General features: G+C 40.9%; 1 protein-coding gene across 2 annotated transcripts in view; it reads right to left on the bottom strand.

Annotated features, from left to right (window-relative positions):
• Positions 1-19,854, bottom strand: part of SGK3 (serum/glucocorticoid regulated kinase family member 3) — a 142,779-nt gene that overhangs the window by 122,332 nt on the left and 593 nt on the right. The window lies entirely within an intron of this gene.

Genomic DNA, 19,854 nt, shown 5'->3' with positions numbered 1-19,854 from the left:
TTCTAGATTCCCTACAGCTATTAAATATTATAGAACATGATGAACAGATTAATATCAGCCAACATTTATTTATCAAATGGCTACTTTGTGCCCTTCACTATGCCAAGCATTTTTACATCCATCATTTCTTTCCTAAATCATTTCATAGGATTAGAAACGACTTACTAAAACAATCACATTTACTCCTTTGGACATTCAGTGTTGCTAACAGGGGCGACTGCCACATGATCAAAATGAAAAGAGATAATTAATTCAATTACAATAATAACTATACTACTGAAGAAGATGTATTTCAACAACACTTCATTCTCAGAAATTTCCTTCCCAGAGGTAGAAATAGATTTAGAAGGCCTAGGAATGCATTTCTGGGCACCAGCCTCTTTGCCACCACCTGCAAAGACTACTGCAGCTTCCTCCTCCTTCATCCACTTCTATACTTTTTCCCACTATCACTTTCTTGCCCACTTCCTTTATAACTTTTTCCCACTATCACATTCTTGCTTGATTCTTCTGTTTGTTATCCAATCTATACTTTCTCCTGAATTGCTATCCCCTCCAATAATACCGAAATGATGCAACTTTTCTGGCTATATGTACCATACGCACTTTGTAGAATTTTTCCTCTGCATTCTGACTGATACCTTCTATCAGCCTAGGCTGAATGGCCTTCCAATACGGTCATTATTATACAATAGGATTAATTAAATAAGAGATCACTCTAACTACAAGTGCAGTTTGAAAAATCACTGCAATGTGTATATTTGCTTTTTTAATATCAAAACAATACTTTATTTTTTATTATTATTTTTTATTTTTTTGAGATAGACTCTGACTCTGTTGCCCATGCTGGAGTGCAGTGGCATGATCTTGGCTCACTGCAACCTCTACCTCCCAGGTTCAAGCGATTATCCTGCCTCAGCCTCCCGAGTAGCTGGGATTACAGGTGCATGCCACCATGCCCAGCTAATTTTTGTATTTTTAGTAGAGAGGAGGTTTTACCATATTGGCAGGCTGGTCTTGAACTCCTGACCTCAGGTTATCCACCCGCCTTGGTCTCCCAATGTGCTGGGAACACAGGCATAAGCCACCGGCCAACAATTCATTTTTAAAATACAAAGTAATTTTTATATGTGCTACAAGGCAAAGTTAAATTTTTTTTTTTTTTTTGAGACAGAGTCTTGTGCTGTAACCTAGCCTGGAGTGGAGTGGCACAATCTTGGCTCACTGCAACTTCTGCCTCCTGGGTTCAAGTGATTTTCCTGCTTCAGCCTCCCGAGTAGCTGAGACTGCAGGTACACACCAGCATGCCCAGCTAAGCAAAGTTAAATTATATTGTTTTCACAAACTCATGGTCGGTGGCACTAAAATGTCCAAATATTTTTAGTTGAGGAAAATAATTTACCAGCGTTTGTATGTTGAAACATTTTTAATTGCCTCCACCAAGTAGATCTCACATGGCCTTTCTACCACTGCAAATTTTGACATATCTATTTCATATAATTTTTATAGGTGCAAATCAAATACTGTTCCAATGAAAAACAAGAAAATTTAACTGCTTTCCATTTCTAATTGTCATGAAGATGCAGTGCATTCTGTCACATGTTTTTTTTGAGATGTCATCTCAGCCACGTTAGCAAGTAAACTTTTAATTCCTAACAAATAAGGTTCTCAAAATATGAATGCTAGTTTGAGATGGTTGGGAATACTGTTTGAAAAAAATATTCCAGCACATTCTACTAGTAAATCCTAATACACAGACACAAAAGAATCACAGACTTGAGAAAATACCACTAAACATAAGCTACATTTAAATGTTAACATCCAAAGGTAAACAAAGAAAATAATTTTCAAATTTAATTTGGTTTGAATAGCCCACTAAAACAACATATGTTTCCATTTGAGTCTTTTATCTTGGCAATGAATTTTCATATTTATTCTAATATGAAACATTAAAATAGTGCTTTAAAAAGTATTTAGGGGAATAACTAGACAGAAGATCAACAAGGAAAAAGATATGAACAATACTATAAACCAACTAAACCTAATAGATATCTATAGAACATTCCACATAAAGCAGCAGAATACATATTCGTCTAACGTACACATGAAACATTTTCCAAGATAGTCCATATATTATCCCATAAGAAGTCCTCAGAAGTCCTCATTAAATTAAAAAGTAAAAAAAATCATACAAAGTGTGTTCTCTGACAAAAATGTAATTAAATTAGAAAGCGGATAACAAAGGAAATCTGGTAAATTCACAAATATGTGGAAATTAAACAATATTCTTTTAAGTAATCAATGGGTTAATGAGGAAGTCATAAAGAAAATTAAAAAATACTTTTGGCCAGGCACGGTGGCTCATGCCTGTAACCCCAGCACTTTGGGAGGCTGGGGCAGGCAGATCACCTGAGGTCAGGAGTTTGAGACCAGCCTGGCCAACATGGTGAAATCCCATCTCTACCAAAAATACAAAAAGAAAAAAAAATAGCCAAGCTTGGTGGTGGGCACCTGTAATTCCAGCTACTCTGCAGGCTGAAGCAGGAGAATTGCTTGAACACGGGAGGGGGAGGTTGCAGTGAGCTGAGATCGCACCACTGCACTCCAGAGTAAGACTGTCTCAAAACAAACAAACAAACAACAGTGCTGAGACAACTGGACATACACATGCAAAAGAATGAAGTTGGACCCCTACCTCACACCATAAACAAAAATTAACTCAAAACAGATCACAGATTTAAAAGTAAGACCTAGAACTATAAAGCTCTTAGAAGAAAGCATAGGAGTAAATCTCTGTGACCTTGAGTTAATAATTTCTTAGATGATATGACACCAAAAGCACAAGCAACAAAGAAAAAAACCGAGTAGATGGGTTTCATTAAAAATTCAAACTTTTGTGCTCCAAAGAAATCAAGAAAGTGAAAGGAAAACCCATAGAATAGAAGAAAATACTTGTAAATTATATATCTCATAAGGGACATATATTCAAAATATGTAAATAATTCTTATAATTCAACAATAAAAGAACCAAATTTTTAAAAATAAGGACAGAATCTGAGTAGACATTTCTGTAGAGAAGATATACAGTTGGCCAATAAGTACCTGAAAAGATGCTCAACATCAACAGACTTTCAGAAAATTCAAATCAAAACCACAATGAAATATCACTTCACATCCACTTAAATGGCTAAAATAGAAAGAAAGAAAAGTGGTGATGAGGATGTAGAGAAATTTGAAACCTCATACATTATTGGTGAGATTGTAGAATAAGGTAGGGCTGGGTGTGGTGGCTCACACAAAGTGCTGGGTGGCTGGTGTAATCCTAGCACTTTGAGAGGCCAAGGCAGGTGGATCACCTGAGGTCAAGAGTTTGAAGACTGGCCAACATGGTGAAACCCCATCTCCACTAAAAATATAAAAAATTAGCTGGGTGTGGTGGTGCACACCAGTAATCCCAGCTACTCAGAAGGCTGAGGCAGAAGAATCACTTGAACCCAGGAGGCTGAGGTTGCAGTGAGCTGAGATCACGCCACTGTACTCCAGCCTGGGCGACAGGAGTGAAACTCTGTCTCAATCAATCAATCAATCAATCAATGTAGGCATTCTAGAAAAGAGTCTGGCAACTCCTCAAAAAGTTATACAAGAGTTACCATATGACCCAGCACTTCTGCTCCTAGGTATACATCTAAGAGAAATTAAAACATATATGTTCATACAAAAACTTAGTCAAAAATATTCATAGCAGTATTATATGTAATAGCCAAAAGGTGAAAACAACCCAAACATCAATCAATAGATGAATGAAGAAGCAAAATATGGTATATTCATACAACAGATTTTTTTTTTTTTTTTTTTTTTTTGAGATGGAGTCTTGCTCTGTCACCCAGCCTGGAGTGCAGTGGCACGATCTCGGCTCACTGCAAGCTCTGCCTCCTGGGTTCATGCCATTCTCCTGTCTCAGCCTCCCGAGTAGCTGGGACTACAGGTGCCCACCACCACGCCCAGCTAACTTTTTGTATTTTCAGTAGAGACAGGGTTTCACCGTCGTAGCCAGGATGGTCTCCATCTCCTGACCTTGTGATCTACCTGCCTCAGCCTCCCAAAGTGCTGGGATTACAGGCATGAGCCACCGCGCCCAGCCCCCAATTTTTTTTTTTTTAACAGGTAGGGTCTCACTCTGTTGCCCAGGCTGGAGTGCAGTGGTGTGATCATAGTTCACTGGGTGAACTCCTAGACTCAAGCATTCCTCCCACTTCAGCCTCCTGAGTAGCTAGGACTATAGGTACACACCACCACACTCTGCTATTTATTTATTCATTGTTGCTGTTCTTGTTGTTGTTGAGGTGGGATCTCACTCTATTGCCCCGGCTTGTTTTGAACCCCTAGCCTCAAGCAATCCTCCCACCTTGGCATCCCAACAACAGGATTTTTTTCACCAATAAAAAGAAATGGCGGAGAGCGGTGGCTCACACCTGTAATCCCAGCACTTTTGGAGGCCAAGGTGGGTGGATCATCTGAGGTCAGGAGTTCAAGACCAGCCTGGCCAACATGGTGAAACCCTGTCTCTACTAAAAATACAAAAATTAGCTGGGCGTGGTGGTGGGTACCTGTAATCCCAGCTACTCAGGAGGCTGAGGCAGGAGAAATACTTGAACCCGGGAGGTGGAGACTGTAGTGAGCTGAGATTTCACCATTGCACTCCAGCCTGGGTGACAACAGTGAAACTCCATCTCGGAAAAAAAAAAAAAAAGAAATGAAGTACCACATGCTACAACATGGATGAGCGTTGAAAACATTATACTAAGTGAAAGAAGTCACTCACAAAAGATCATATATTGTATGATCACATTTTTAAAATAAAATGTCCAGACTAGGTAAATCTGCAGAGAAAGAAAGTAATTTGTCATTACTCAGGGCGGGTTGGAAGGAGAGATGGGAGTGACTGACAATGGGCCCAGGGTTTCTTTTGAGGATGATGAAAGTTCTGGAATTAGATAGTGGTGATGGCTGCCTAGCTCTGTGAATAAACCACTGAATTGTGGTTTAAAAAGCAACTTTAATGGTATGTGAATTATATCTCAATAAAGCTGTTATTTTTAAGTGTTAAGTGTAAATTACTCTAGTGTATGCTGTGGGTTTATTCTGTCTTCTGCATTTACTATTTGTGACTTTTTACTTCTTTTTAAACTTTTCCAATCATTTGAATTTTCTCAGCGTCTTTCTCACCATCTGTCTTAGTCCATTTGTGCTGCTATAACAGAATACCTGACACTGGGTAATTTATAAAGAATAGAAATTTATGTCTCACAGCTCTGGAGGCTAGGAAGTCCAAGATCAAGGTGCCAGCACCTGTTGAGAGCCTCTTGCTGTGTCCTTGAATGGAGGTAGGTAGAAAGGGCGAAAAAGGACAAACTCTGTGTCCTCATATGGCAGAAAGCAAGAGAGGGCAAAACCACTCCCACTTTCATGACAGCATTCATCCATTTACGAGGGCAGAGCCCTCGTGATCTAAACACCTCCCAAAAGGCCCCACCTCCCAATGCTGTTGTATTGGGGATTAAGTTTCCAACACATGCGTTGTGGGAGACACATCCAGACTATACCACCATCTTTGCACAGGATCATAATACTTTTTATTAGATAAGAGAATCATAGGATAATATAGTATATAAGAATTCAGACCTGGCTCATGGTGGCTCATGCCTAGAATCCCAGCACTTTGGGAGGCCAAGGTGGGTGGATCACTTGGGCCCAGGAATTCAAGACCAGCCTGAGCAACACAGCAAAACCCTGTGTCTACAAAAAATACAAAAATTAGCCAGGTGGTGCGCACCTGTAGTCCTAGCTACTCAGGAGGCTTAGGTAGGAGGGTCACTTGAGCCTAGGAGATTGAGGCTGCAGTGAGCTGAGATTGAACCACTGCACTCCATCCTGGGCAACAGAGCAAGACCCTGTCTCAAAAAAAAAAAAACCCAAAAAAACAAAAAGGAATTCAGATCTAACATGTTCTATCATCTTTACTTGGTTAATAGGAACTTAGCTAACATGCAACAAAAATCAATAAAGTTATTGCTCTATTTCCACAGATTAATATAAGTGGTACTGGTTATCATTGTTAGGTTTTAGAATATGACAACAGTACTTTTAATCACTGGTAAAGTTCACAGGACATTGGTTACTAATAGCAAGAGTTTGACAGTTCTGCAGTTAACAGCATAAGACATTCAAATTCTATAGGTTCAGGATTTAACACAATCAGCTTTTAAATCATTTTTTTACAGATAGGGTCTTGCTCTGTCATTCAGGCTGGAGTGCAGCAGAGCAATCATGGCTCACTGTGACCTCAAACTCTTGAGCTTAAGCAATCCTCTCACCTCAGCTTTCCAAATTGTTGGGGCTACAGGCACATGTCACCACACCCAGCTAAACGTAAAATATTTAGTCTTTTTCTATTAGGTACAAAATACATATTTAAAACATTTGAATCAGCTTTCTTCTTGAAATCTGGCACAAGTTTCTAGATTGAAGCATTAATATGATTTCACAATGATAAAGTAAAAATGAAAGCCCATTTTCAAACTAATTTAACCACTGCCTCACCAGCAGATGGTACTATGGGTTATTTGTTAATCAATTCTCCCTGTTCTTTCAGATGAGGGGCTTTGAGAGGAGTCAGCTTTTACCCTCTTATCAGTAACACAGGGGAACCTCGTGGTAAAGCCAGAGAGACCCGTTCAGGTCAGCTCTGCCCCATGTTGGCCGCAAACAGCAACCTTGGAAACCTCACTATGCCCAAGTGGCTCATCTGCAAAATAAAATGACCTACCCATCCCACAGCGTTATTATGAGTATTTAATAAAATAATGTCTCTAAAGCACCCAGCATATGGTAGGAACTCAATAAATATTAGTGCCTTTTTCTTTGTTCTCTGAGAGGTAAAATACAGGTCATACATGATAAAAACTATAAAAATTCTGATGAAAGAAAATATTTGGTTTAGCATGTACAACTTGAAAAGGGCACAATTATCTAAATACTAAAAGTAAACCAACCTTTATCTTCTAAAAGCACCAAACTCATATAATCTTAAGTAGGTAAAATTATAACCATGATGATAAGACACACGATATCATGGGAGAAAGATAAACTGATGTTGCAGTAATTGCATTGGTATTATCTAAGAGTTTTTATTAGGAAACAACTGAGTATCCACTTGGCAAAATACTGCAGATAATTTCAATTAAATGATTCTTCCAATAAGCCAGCAATAATTTAAGGTTTGGCTGCATTTACAGTATGAGAATTTCCTAATGGAAGGCTTCATAATGAATCTTAGTCACAGTATTTGAGAGTGCTGAAGGAGAACAAAGCCATGGCAAGGCGCCTGCAAATTACTACTGGTCCTTTGAGACTAGACTACACATGCATTCTTAAAAAAAAAAAAAAACAATTTAAAACACAACTTACTAATGACTTTATATGGGAAAAGAACACTAGATATATATAGATCTATTTTTTAAAAGTCAGGAAACTCCGGGACATGATTTTAAACATTATTTTAACAATGCGTTACATATTCACAGGGTTAAAAAAAGAAAACATAGTGAGAAGTCAGCTTCCCACCCATCCCTATCCACCCAGTTCTTATCCCCCACCCCAAAGAGATAAACACTGACTTTTTTTTTTTTTCTTTTTTGAGACAGTCTTACTCTGTCACCCAGGCTAGGGTGCAGTGGCACGATCTCGGCTTACTGCAACCTCCATCTCCTGGGATCAAGCAATTTTCCCTGCCTCAGCCTCCCAAATAGTTGGGATTACAGGCACCCACCACCGTGCCCAGTTAATTTTTTTGTTTTGTTTTGTTTTTGAGACAGTCTCGCTCTGTCGCCCAGGCTGGAGTGCAGTAGCTCAATCTCGGATCACTGCAAGCTTCCGCCTCCTGGGTTCATACCATTCTCCTGCCTCAGCCTCCTGAGTAGCTGGGACTACAGATGCCCGCCACCACACCCAGCTAATTTTTGTATTTTTAGTAGAGACGGGGTTTCACCATGTTAGCCAGGATGGTCTCGATCTCCTGACCTTGTAATCCGCCCACCTTGGCCTCCCACAGTACTAGGATTACAGGCGTGAGCCACCACACCCAGCTAATTTTTGTATTTTTAGTAGAGACGGGGTTTTGTCATATTGGCCAGGCTGGACTTGAACTTCTGACTTCAGGTGATCCACTTGCCTTGGCCTCCCAGGCGTGAGCCACCATGCCAAACCAACAATGCCAATTTCTTATGTGTCCTTCCAGAGTCCCTTTACATGTAGTCCAGCAAAACATAATATATTCTTATTTTTTCCTGGTCTTTCCACACAAAAGGTAGCATTTTATACACAACATTCTGCATCTCATAGGCAAATTTTTAATCCTAACATGTCCAGTGAAAGCAATAAATAATTTCAATGGGACAAAGACTTTAGTTTACACTTCAGTGGACTTTATTTTATTTTATTTTTTATTAGTTTTTATTTATTTTCTTGAGACGGAGTATTGCTCTGTCACCCAGGCTGGAATGCAGTGGTGAGATCTCAGCTCACTGCAACCTCCATCTTCTGGGTTTAAGCAATTCTTCTGCCTTAGCCTCCCAAGCAGCTGTCGACCACTACAGGTGTCGACCACCACGCCCAGCTAATTTTTGTATTTTTAGTAGAGACGAGGTTTTACCATATTGGCTAGGTTGGTCTCAAACTCCTGACCTTGTGATCAGCCTCCCAAAGTGCTGGGATTACAGGCGTAAGCCACCATGCCCAGCCTTAGTGGACTTTTAAAAGGAGAAATAGGCTGGGTATGGCGGCTCAGGCCTGTAATCCCAGTGTTTTGGGAAGCTGAGGCAGGAGGATAGCTTGAGGCCAAGAGTATGACACTAACCTGGGCAACAGGACCCTCACTAGACCCTGTCTCTACAAAAAATATTTTAAAATAGCTGGGCATGGTGGTATGAGCCTGTAGTCCTAATAAAAAAATTAAAATAAAAGGAAGACTAGAAATAAATGATGTTAATGTTAGCAAAAGTCAGAAATAATAGAACTATAAAGGGGAGACAAAGTTCAAAGGGAAAAGGGGGTGCAGTCTAATAAATCTTAAAAACTTTTCTCTGCTAAAACATTGGAATATCTTGTCTTTCATCAGTAAAAAAATCTCCTTACAGACACACAAAAAATTAAACCAAATAATGGTGAGAAGAGACAGTGGGATAAAAAGAGATCAATTAGAAATGAGAAAAAGGTACTTGTGTCAGAATGGACTAAATTGTCAACTGTGTACAACTACATACATGTAGAATTACAAAACATAAGAGCTATTTTCAACAAATTATAACAGTTGGGCAAAGTGGTTCATGCCTATAATCCCAGCACATTGGGTGGCTAAGGATGTGGGATCGCTTCAGCCCAGAAGTTTGAGAGCAGCCTGGGCAACACGGTGAGACCCCATCTCTACAAAAAATAAACAAAATTAGCTGGGTGTGGTGGTGCGTGCCTGTACTCCTAGCTACTTGGGAGGCTGCAGTGGGAGGACTGCTTGAGCCTGGGAGGTTAAGGTTGCAGTGTGCTAAGACTGCATCACTGCACTCCTGCTTACGTGACAGAGGAAGACCCTTTTTCTTTTCATTTTTTTTTCTGTTTGAGACGGAGTTTCGCTCTTGTTGCCCAGGCTGGAGTACAATGGTGTGATCTTGGCTCACCACAACCTCTGCCTCCTGGGTTCAAGCGATTCTCCTGCCTCCCGAGTAGCTGTGATTACAGGCATGCACCACCAATGCCTGGCTAAATTTTTTTTGTATTTTTAGTAGAGACAGGGTTTCACTATGTTGATCAGGCTGGTCTCGAACTCCCGACCTCAGGTGATCCGCCTTGGCCTCCCAAAGTGCTGGGATTACAGGTGTGAGCCACCGCCCCTGGCTGACCCTTTTACAAAATAAATAAATAAATAAAAATAACAAAATCTTACTTCTGAATGTTTATTAACAGTGGTACCTGATACAGTTTGGATATTTGTTTCTGCCCAAATCACATGTTCAACTGTAATCTCCAATGGTGGAGATGAAGTCTGGTGAAAGGTGTTTGGATCATGCAGCAGATCCCTCATGGCTTGGTGCTGTCTTCACCATAATAAGTCATTTAAAAGTGTGTGGCACCTTCACCTTCCCACTCTTGCTCTTGCTCCTGTTCTCGCCACGTGATGTCCCTACTCCCCCTTTATGTTCTGCAATGGTTGTAAGCTTCCTGGGGCCTCCCCAGAAGCAGATGCTTCCTGTACAGCCTGCAGAACCAGGGGCCAATTAAACCTCTTTTCTTATAAATTACTCAGTCTCAGCTATTTTTTTACAGCAATACAAGAACGACCTAATACAGTACCAGTTTAAATAAGCAAATGATATAGCACTCTCATGTCTAAGCCATCATCAGTGTTAGCACCATGTGGTTGGGAGGCTGAATAAAAACACCTTTTCAGAGGCCAGGGGCAGTGGCTCACACCTGTAATCGCAGCACTTTGGGAGGCCGAGGAGGGCGGATCATGAGGTCATGAGATCAAGACCATCCTGGCTAACACGGTAAAACTCCGTCTCTACTAAAAACACAAAAATTAGCCAGGCGTGGTGATACATGCCTATAGTTCCAGCTACCTGGGAGACTAAGACAGGAGAATCACTTGAACTCAGGAGGTGGAGGTTGCAGTGAGCCGAGATCGCGCCACTGCACTCCAGCCTGGGTGACAGAGTGAGACCTCAAGAAAACAAAAAACAAAAACAAACCAAAAACATCTTTACAAAAGCTTTTCCACTGTTGTTTATGAGAAAATAAGCCTTTACTCTCAGTGCAGCTTAAGTAGCTATTGTCTCGGTGTGGAGCTTCCTATACTATCTGGCCCACGCACCTTTACAGGCAAGCTGAAGTTGGTACACAGTCAGTTTCCAGGGCCTGATCCTCTATCTCCAACTCTTGTTAAGAGTCTCCAGCAGGGACCTAGAATTCCTGAACCAGTATTGCTTCCTCTGTAAGTCCCAAGGATGTGATCCAAGCTCTCACCAGTGCATATCTCTACTGATAAAAATCTGGAAGGAAGTGGTTGGGAATCCTGACATACCACTTCTCAAAGATTGCTAACCTTTGGCCCAAGATACCCTTCTTAGTCTTTAACTCACTTGAAAACAAAAAGGTTATTTTAAAGTCTGATAGAACTTTAGATATATTTTCTAAAAGGAACAGTGGTCATATTTGGGAGTTAGCTTTCAAGAGCAAAACACTATTCAACCCATAACATGACTGACATCTTTAACTGGGGAAAAAAAAAGCACAAAACAATGCTGTTGCAATGACACGAGCAAAAAAAAAAAAAAAGATAAATAGCTTTGAATTTTATAGTTCATGCCAATGATTAAGGAAAAAGAGCTTTTTTAGAGAAGAGGAGGTGGGTGTGGACTTCTGTGGATATTTTAAAAGGAATTACTAGGTACTTTCAAGGGCTTTGATGGTTGAAACCACTAGTTCTTCATAATGTCTATGTTTCTTCCCAAACTAAAAGCTTTCCGTTTCCTTATTAAAGGCCTGCTCTTAAACGTATTACCATGATTAGTATCCATTTTGCTTAAGACCAACATGAAGACAGTGGGATAGAGAAAAGATAGAAATTTTCTTGATGCAAGAGGTGGAAGAAGAGCAAAAAAGAACAAGATTTATAAAGGAGAGCAAACTCTCAGAAAGCAGGGGAGGCCACAACGGGTGCAGGAGCCTACACCTGCTGTGGACCGTGTGCGGTAGATTGTGTACTCACACCTTGGGAGAAGAAAAGCGGATGGATGGAGAGATGTCAGCACAGACCAATGCTGTCTGGAAAGACTGGTGGCTTCAGTATGTGAAGAGGGAGTTGTGTGCATGAAATTATACTAAGTCAAGTGTTACTGACTCTGAGACAGCCTATAATAGGATTACAAGAAACTTCAAGGTCACCTATTCCCACCATTGGTGGCAGCGCTGTTTAAACCAATTATACTATAAACAATGTACTCATTATTAGACGAGTATTTCAAAACATCTCAAGTTCAACTGTTCTAATTTCTTTTTTTGTATGTTTTGTTTGTGAGACGGGGTCTTACTCTGTCACCCAAGCTGGAGTGCAGTGGCATGATCACAGCTCACTGAAACCTCTACCTCTGCAGCTCAAGCAATCCTCCCACCTTAGCCTTCCCAGTAGCTGGGGCCACAGGTGTGTGCCACCACATCTGGCTAATTATATATATATATATAGAGAGAGAGATTTTGTTGTTGTTGTTGTTTTGTTTTTTTTTGTTTTGTTTTGAGACAGAGTTTTGCTCTTGTCACCCAGGCTGGACTGCAGTGGTGTGATCTCGGCTCACTGCAACCTCCACCTCCCGGGTTCAAGCAATTCTCTTGCCTCAGCTTCCCAAGCAGCTGGGATTACAGGCACCCACCACCACGCCCAACTAATTTTTGTATTTTTAGTAAAGAAAGAGTTTCACCACATTGGCCAGGCTGGTCTCAAACTCCTAACCTCAGGTGATCCACCTGCCTTGGCCTCCCAAAGTGCTGGGATTACAGGCATGAGCCACCATGCCTGGCCCAATTTTTTGTATTTTTTGTAGAGACTAGGTTTCACCATGTTGCCCAGGCTGGTCTCAAACTCCTGAGCTCAAGCAATCTGCCCACTTCAACCTCTAAAAGTGCTGGGGTTACAGGCATGAGCTACCATGCCAGTTGTTCTAATTCCTAACTGAAATTTAGAACAGCCACTTTTTCCTTGATTCGAGTTAATTATTTCTGCTTCTCCTTTAGTGATTACAATCAATTACATGTGAACATCCTATCATTTCTCTTCTTAAATATCTTGTATTTTAGATTAACTTAAAATACAAATATTGACGGACTCTCATTAGAAGAACATGTGCTTTATGTTAATTTGGATGGATTTGTCAATCTATCCACACACTGTTATTCCCTTTATGAGCAGTAGTATAAATTTCCAAGAGTGTTAGCCAGGGCTGGGGCATGGCAGGTGGCCAGGAAACAGTAAAATAACTGGTTCAAAGGTGCACGGAATCTGTGACGTTGGCTGGCTACGTAAGTGTGATTCTCTAACCAACAAAGCAAGTCTGTATAAGGGAAACTTTTAAAAATGGCATTGAAGATATGCACATGCACACACAAATAAAAGCCTAGAAGGACATACTCTAAAATGCTAATAGCGGTTTACCAATGAGTGATAGATTTCCTGGTAATTCTTATTTTCTCTATTTCTTCTTTTATCTGTCCAAAAAAGTATTACTTTGATGATTTAAATATATTTTAAAAGACTCAAAATGGTAAAAATGTTAGCAATAGAAATAACAGAAAATGGATAATCAACTATAAAGCTGAATACTATGCAGCTATCAAAACTAACGATATAGATCTACAGATGTCTATATATAGGTTTAATAAGAAACAGGATGGGCACAGCACAGTGGCTGACATCTGCAATTCCTGCACTTTGGGAGGCAGAGGCAGGAGGATTACTTGAGCCCAAGGGTTCAAGACCAGCCTGGGCAACATAGTAAGATCTTGTCTCTACTAAAAATTAAAAACAATTAGTTGGGTATGGTGGCACACACCAGTACTCAGGAGGCCAAGGCAGGAGGATCGCTTGAGCCCTAGAGGTCAAAACAGCAGTGAGTCACAATCGTGCCACTGCATTCCAGCCTGGGAGATAGAGTAAAACCCTGTCACACACACACAAAAATAGTAAATAAATTAATTAATTAATTAATTAAAAAACCAAAATAACAAATCGTGTAAAACAATTCCCATTATAAAAAACAAACAACAACAACAAAAAACTCTTGTGTACATATATAGATACACAAATTTATGTAAGCATGAAAAAGTCTAGAAGGGTATAAAAACAGCAGCAGCAGTGGTTATCTTTGTGGATAAAATTAGAGTGGAGAGGATTTTTTTTTTTATTACATATGCTTCTCAATTGCTTGAATTTAAGAGCATACATACTTTTTTATCGGGGGTGGATAGGGTCTCAATCTGTCACCTAGGCTGGAATGCAGTGGCACAATCATAGCTCACCGTAACATTGAACTCCTGTGCTCAAGCAATCCTCCCACCTCAGTCTTGTATACCTTTATAATTTAAAGTTTAAAAAATGGAAGACAAAACTAAAATTAAAATGGGGGTGAAGATGCATGTGTTTTCTCGGGAAACTAAGAATATAAGTCCAAAATTCCCTTTGAGCTAGTCATATATAAAACATACATCTGGCCGGGCATGGTGGCACACGCCTGTAATCCCAGCACTTTGGGAAGCTGAGGCGGGCAGATTATCTGAGGTCGGGAGTTTGAGACCAGCCTGACCAACACGGAGAAACTCTGTCTCAACTAAAAATACAAAATTAGCCAGGCGTGGTGGCACAAGTCTGTAATCACAGGTACTCAGGAGGCTGAGGGAGGAAAATCACTTGAACCTGGGAGGCAGAGGTTGCAGTGAGCCAAAATCGTGCCACTACACTCCAGTGTGGGCAACACAGTAAGAGTCTGTCTCAAAAAAAAGAAAGAAAACAAAAACCACATACATGTGCATTACATTACATAGACTATATACTGGTCATACACACACACACACATATATATATGTTTATCTGCATGTATAGATGCTGAGTTGGAATTTAAATCATTTTAAGTTAATCTTTATCTGTTTTTGGTTAGAAAATAGGGAGGTAGGCCAGGAGCAGTGGGTCATGCCTGTAATCCCAGCACTTTGGGAGGCCGATGTGGGCAGATCACTTGAGGTCAGGAGTTCAAGACTAGCCTTGCCAACATGGTGAAACCCTGTTTCTACTAAAAATACAAAATTAGCCAGGTGTGGTAGTAGGCGCCTGTAGTCCCAGCTACTTCGGAGGCTGAGGCAGGAGAATCGCTTGAACCCCAAAGGTGGAGGTTGTAGTGAGCTGAGATCGTGCCATTGCACTCCAGCTTGGGTGGCAGAGCGAGACTCCATGTCAAAAAAAAGAAAAAAAAAATAGGGAGGTAAATAACTACAGTAGGCTGAGCACGGTGGCTCACGCCTGTAATCCCAGCACTTTGGGAGGCTGAGGCGGGTGGATAACTGAGGCCAGGAGTTTGAGACCAGCCTAGCCAACACAGCAACACCTGTCTCTACCAAAAATACAAAACAATCAGCTGGGCATAGTGGTGCACAACTGTAGACCCAGCTACTCAGAAGGCTGAGGCACAAGAATCGCTTGAACCTGGGAGGTGGAAGTTGCAGTGAGCTGAGATCATGCCACTGCACTCCAGCCTGGGCAAGAGAGCGAGATTCTGTCTCAAAAATAATAATAATAATAATTAATTAAAAACATAACTAGAATAATAAAGTTCCTTCTCATTTTCAAACTTACGTAGCACCGCTGTACTTGAATATGTTTCATTCAGCAGTCTGTAGACTGGCTAATCAGTGAGTCCTACTTTTGTATATGAATATATTACATATGAAATCCATTTTTCTTTTTTTTTTTTTTGAGAAGGAGTCTCATTCTGTCGCTCAGTTTGGAGTGCAGTGGCGTGATCTCGGCTCACTGCAACCTCTGCCTCTTGAGTTCAAGCCATTCTCCTGCCTCAGCTTCCCGAGTAGCTGGGATTACAGGCATGTGCCACCATCCCCAGGTAATTTTGTATTTTTAGTAGAGATGGGGTTTCTCCATGTTGGCCAGGCTGGTCTCAAACTCCTGACCTCAGGTGATCCGCCCACCTCAGCCTCCCAAAGTGCTGGGATTACAGGCGTGAGCCACCGTGCCCGGCCTTTTTTTTCTTTTTCTTTTTTTTTTAGAAAGAGTTTCACTCTTGTTGCCCAGGCCAGAGTGCAACGGCACAATCTTCACTCACTGAAACCTCCACCTCCCGAGTTCAAGAGATTCTCCTGCCTCAGCCTCCCAAGTAGCTGGGCTTACAGGCATGCGCCACCATGCCCAGCTAATTTATGTTGTTGTTTTTTTTTTTTCCCATTAGAGACAGGGTTTCACCATGTTGGCCAGGCTGGTCTCGAACTCCTGACCTCAGGTGATCCGCCCGCCTTGGCCTCCCAAAGTGCTGGGATTACTGGCGTGAGCCACCGTGCCTGGCCTCTACATTTTAATTATCTGCCAACAAACTCACTTAGTGGCTTGAAGAAAGAGCTACCCACAAGAACACTTCTGCACTTGATGGTACAAAGTAACTCTGCCCACCAATATCGTATCATGCCAAGAGATGTTTCTAGTTCTTCTCAAATTTTCATTCCATATAGGTCTTTCCTATATATATGGCCCCGTCAGGGGAAGCACCGCTGCACTGCACAGGAATCCTCTGCCACAAGACCTCACTAACGTTACTTATTTCACACACACCTCCATTTTCTGTCTTACATATTATCAGTCCCTCGCCCTCTAACAATTCCCCTTGTATCTTCACGTTTCTTTCAGTCACCCCCAATCCCACCCAAGGAAAGCAGATTTCGATTTAGTGTAATAGAATAACAGTGGCTACAAGGAGGTGAACTTAGGCAGGTTTTCAGAACTCTGGAAAAACAGGAAAGGATTTGAGAAATTGGACAAAGGCAAGGATACTGCACACTGCCCTAACTCCCTTTGAAAAGCCTCTGGCTCGGCTTCAGACAGCCAATGCAATTTTACTGGGTGATGCTTTGAATTGGCCTTCAACATTTGATTTCCACATTGTCTTCTTCGGCAATGACAACTGAAAGTTAGCATTGAGTTAAAACTTCTTTGATGTGAACTACAAGATGTGGAAGTAGCACCTCTTAGATTTACCACTTTTCTCCATGATACTGGGCAGGGGAGAGTGAAATGAGAGCAAAGTCTCCACCATGAGAAATGGAAAAGGTAAAGGAAAACAGAGACACTGAGTTGCTTAAAATAATATGGGAGCTGTTACATCCGTCAGGAATAACATGTTACATAATTTGAGTTTCATGAATCAGCAGTTTAGTCAGTAATTTACATTAATTTTTTTAAAAAAGAGAAAACATGAGAATTGGAAAAGGTAAAGTGGTTTCTGAAACAAGGCAGGTTTCAAAGGTATTTTATTCCACTGCCACACAGAAAAGTGTTGACAGGCAGAGGACTCTGTCTTCATTAAGGGTTTCTTACTGCCTAATACACCTCATGGGAAAGGCCATCCCATCTCTCATCTCTCCCTGATAACCCTTCTCAATTCCTCCCACCAGGTAATGACCATATTATCCTCTCTAATTGAAGGTTATCCACTTGGAAATCACATACTTTAGGTACAGAGGGCTATGCTTAAAGCATATAAATAGTTGAGGAATTTTGTGTGTATTTTTTAAGACCCTTTATGCTAAAGTCATTGCAATATTTCAGTAAAACACATAGTTTTATTTCAAAAATATTTACAATACCTATGATCACTGAGTTTGAACTTGATCATAAATCTAAGTAGTTCAGAGAGATAAGAAAGCTGTGGCCGGGTACAGTGGTTCACGCCTGTAATCCCAACACTTTGGGAGGCCAAGGCGGGCGGATCTTGAGGTCAGGGGTTTGAGACCAGCCTGACCAACATGGTGACACCCTGTCTCTACTAAAAACACACACAAAAAATGCTGTGGTGGCATGCGCCTGTAGTCCCAGCTACTCAGGCTACTCAGCTACTCAGTCCCAGGCTGAGGCAGGAGAATTGCTTGAACCCGGGAGGCAGAGGTTGCAGCGAGCCTAGGCTGCGCTATTGCACTCCAGCCTGGGCAAAACAGCAAGACTCCGTCTCAAAAAAAAAAAAAAAAAAAAGAAAGAAAGAAAAAAAGAAGGCTGTCAACATGAACTTAAATACCATGTGTCCGTTCTAAACTCTCAAAATCAGAGAAAAAAAGTAGGATGAAAGAAACACCCCACCTATTTTCTTTTTCAAAAACCAGAGGTGGCAAATCCTAAGAAATGAGTCCAAGGGCATTCCCATTCTTTTTGTAGAAAATGTGCTGTATCAGATACTGTTTGAAGTAAGAGAGGCATTGGACTAGGCCTGGAAAATCTCTCAGGCATAAATCAATTACTATGGTATTTTGAGAGACATGTTTTGAAGAGCAAGGTATCTGAAGCCATGAAGAGTCATTCATTCCACAGATGTTTATTACAGGCCTGCACGTGCCAGGCACTGTCCACACACCTGCCCTCCATTCAAGCTCTGCCTCTCACCTGCTGTGCAATCCAGGCTAAAGCACTTTAACATTTCTATGCCTCAGTTTCTTCATCTGTAAAAACAAGTAATAAAAAGTAGTTAAGAGATCAACCACACAAGATCTCTCTGAAGGGTAAATGAGTATGTCTGGAAGCACTTTGCAAGCCATGAAAATGCCAGGGGTCATCTGGCTAAACTGAATTCACAAATGACACTAATGCCTGTTGTGCCATAAATTATTACTATATCAGAGGAACATGAGCCTTTTTGCTTCAAGAGACACTTCATAATCCTATTAAATAAGGCTTATCGGCTCACTTAATCATCTCCCTGAAAAGTTAAATATATGAGAGAGAGATAAGGGAGGGGGCGCAGAAAGGGAGGGAGGGGGCGCAGAAAGGGAGAGAGGGAGTCAGAAACCTAGTCTGATGTGCAGATTTTGACATGACATTCATAGTCACCATAATTACAAGAATCATGTCTATCTTAGTCACCCCATTGGGTCTCTAATGGTGCACATTTGAAGAGGGCATGTTATTCTGAAAAAATATCCTCTCTAAATATCTGCAAATCACAAAATGTACACTTATGAGGCTGACCTACCAATTCAATGTTTCCAAGAGCAAATAGCAGTAAAATTACAAAACGTTATTTGTTATGTTGATGTGTGCAAACAAAAATGTTCTGTTTTATAGTACATTTCAAGTTCAATCTGACCCTCATATCTAAACTATGTCATATAAATAATTTCATATAAATAATGTCGAACAGATTAGGAACAAAGCTCTTTTCAAAAACAAAAGTAGGCTCCATGCAGTGGCAGTTAAAGAAGGGGAAGTTCTGGTGTCTCCAGAGTTAGCCGATGGGCACAATGGCAGTTGACAGAGACCATGTTACACAAGTCATTCATGTTCTGGCCAACACCGCTTTGAACAGGTCGCATTCCCAGGAGCTCCAGGCTCCCTTACCCCAGGGAAATGCAGGGGTGGTGGCTTGTCTTACAGAAGTGGTAGCCAAGGGGACCAGAGGCACACCCGGTGCTAAAACACGCCTAAAACTTCTTCTAATGTTTATAGCTCTTCCAACGACATTTGGGGAACTAAAGTATGGATAACCTCTTCATTGCTAGAACTGCTATAATATGTTGAGTTAATAATTTGATTTAATATTTATAAAGCACTTAGAAAGAGCCCAGCGCATAGTAAGAACTATGTAAGTGTTTGGTAAATAAAGAAGGCACCTCTCAGATTGGCTGGGTGAAGTCTCAATCTGGTGAGAAGGGAGAGAATCAAAATACACAACAGTCTTTTTTTCACTTTGACAAAGATTTAGAAATTACAGTGCTCTGTATTTATTTTGCACCCACGTGCACCCTAAGTAGTCTCTGGTGCAGGACTGAAATTCTACTCATGGTTCAGAAGTCACTGTGCACAACTCAACGAAAGCGTTTTAAGTTTCATGAGATGATTCCTTTCTCTTTTCTCTTTCCAAGTAACGATGACTAAAAATGACAGAATCTAAAAATCTTAAAGCACTTCTAGTGGGTACATGCCCATGGCTAAAACTGAGAATTAACAGGGCCAGATTCACTTGAAGAGACGTAAGGGTTCAAATCACAGAGAAC

This window comes from Chlorocebus sabaeus, chromosome 8 (genome assembly GCF_047675955.1).
Source record: "Chlorocebus sabaeus isolate Y175 chromosome 8, mChlSab1.0.hap1, whole genome shotgun sequence".
Lineage (NCBI taxonomy): Eukaryota > Metazoa > Chordata > Mammalia > Primates > Cercopithecidae > Chlorocebus > Chlorocebus sabaeus.
The sequence above is the reverse complement of the archived record's forward strand: the minus strand, read 5'-3'. Positions and strand labels throughout refer to the sequence as shown.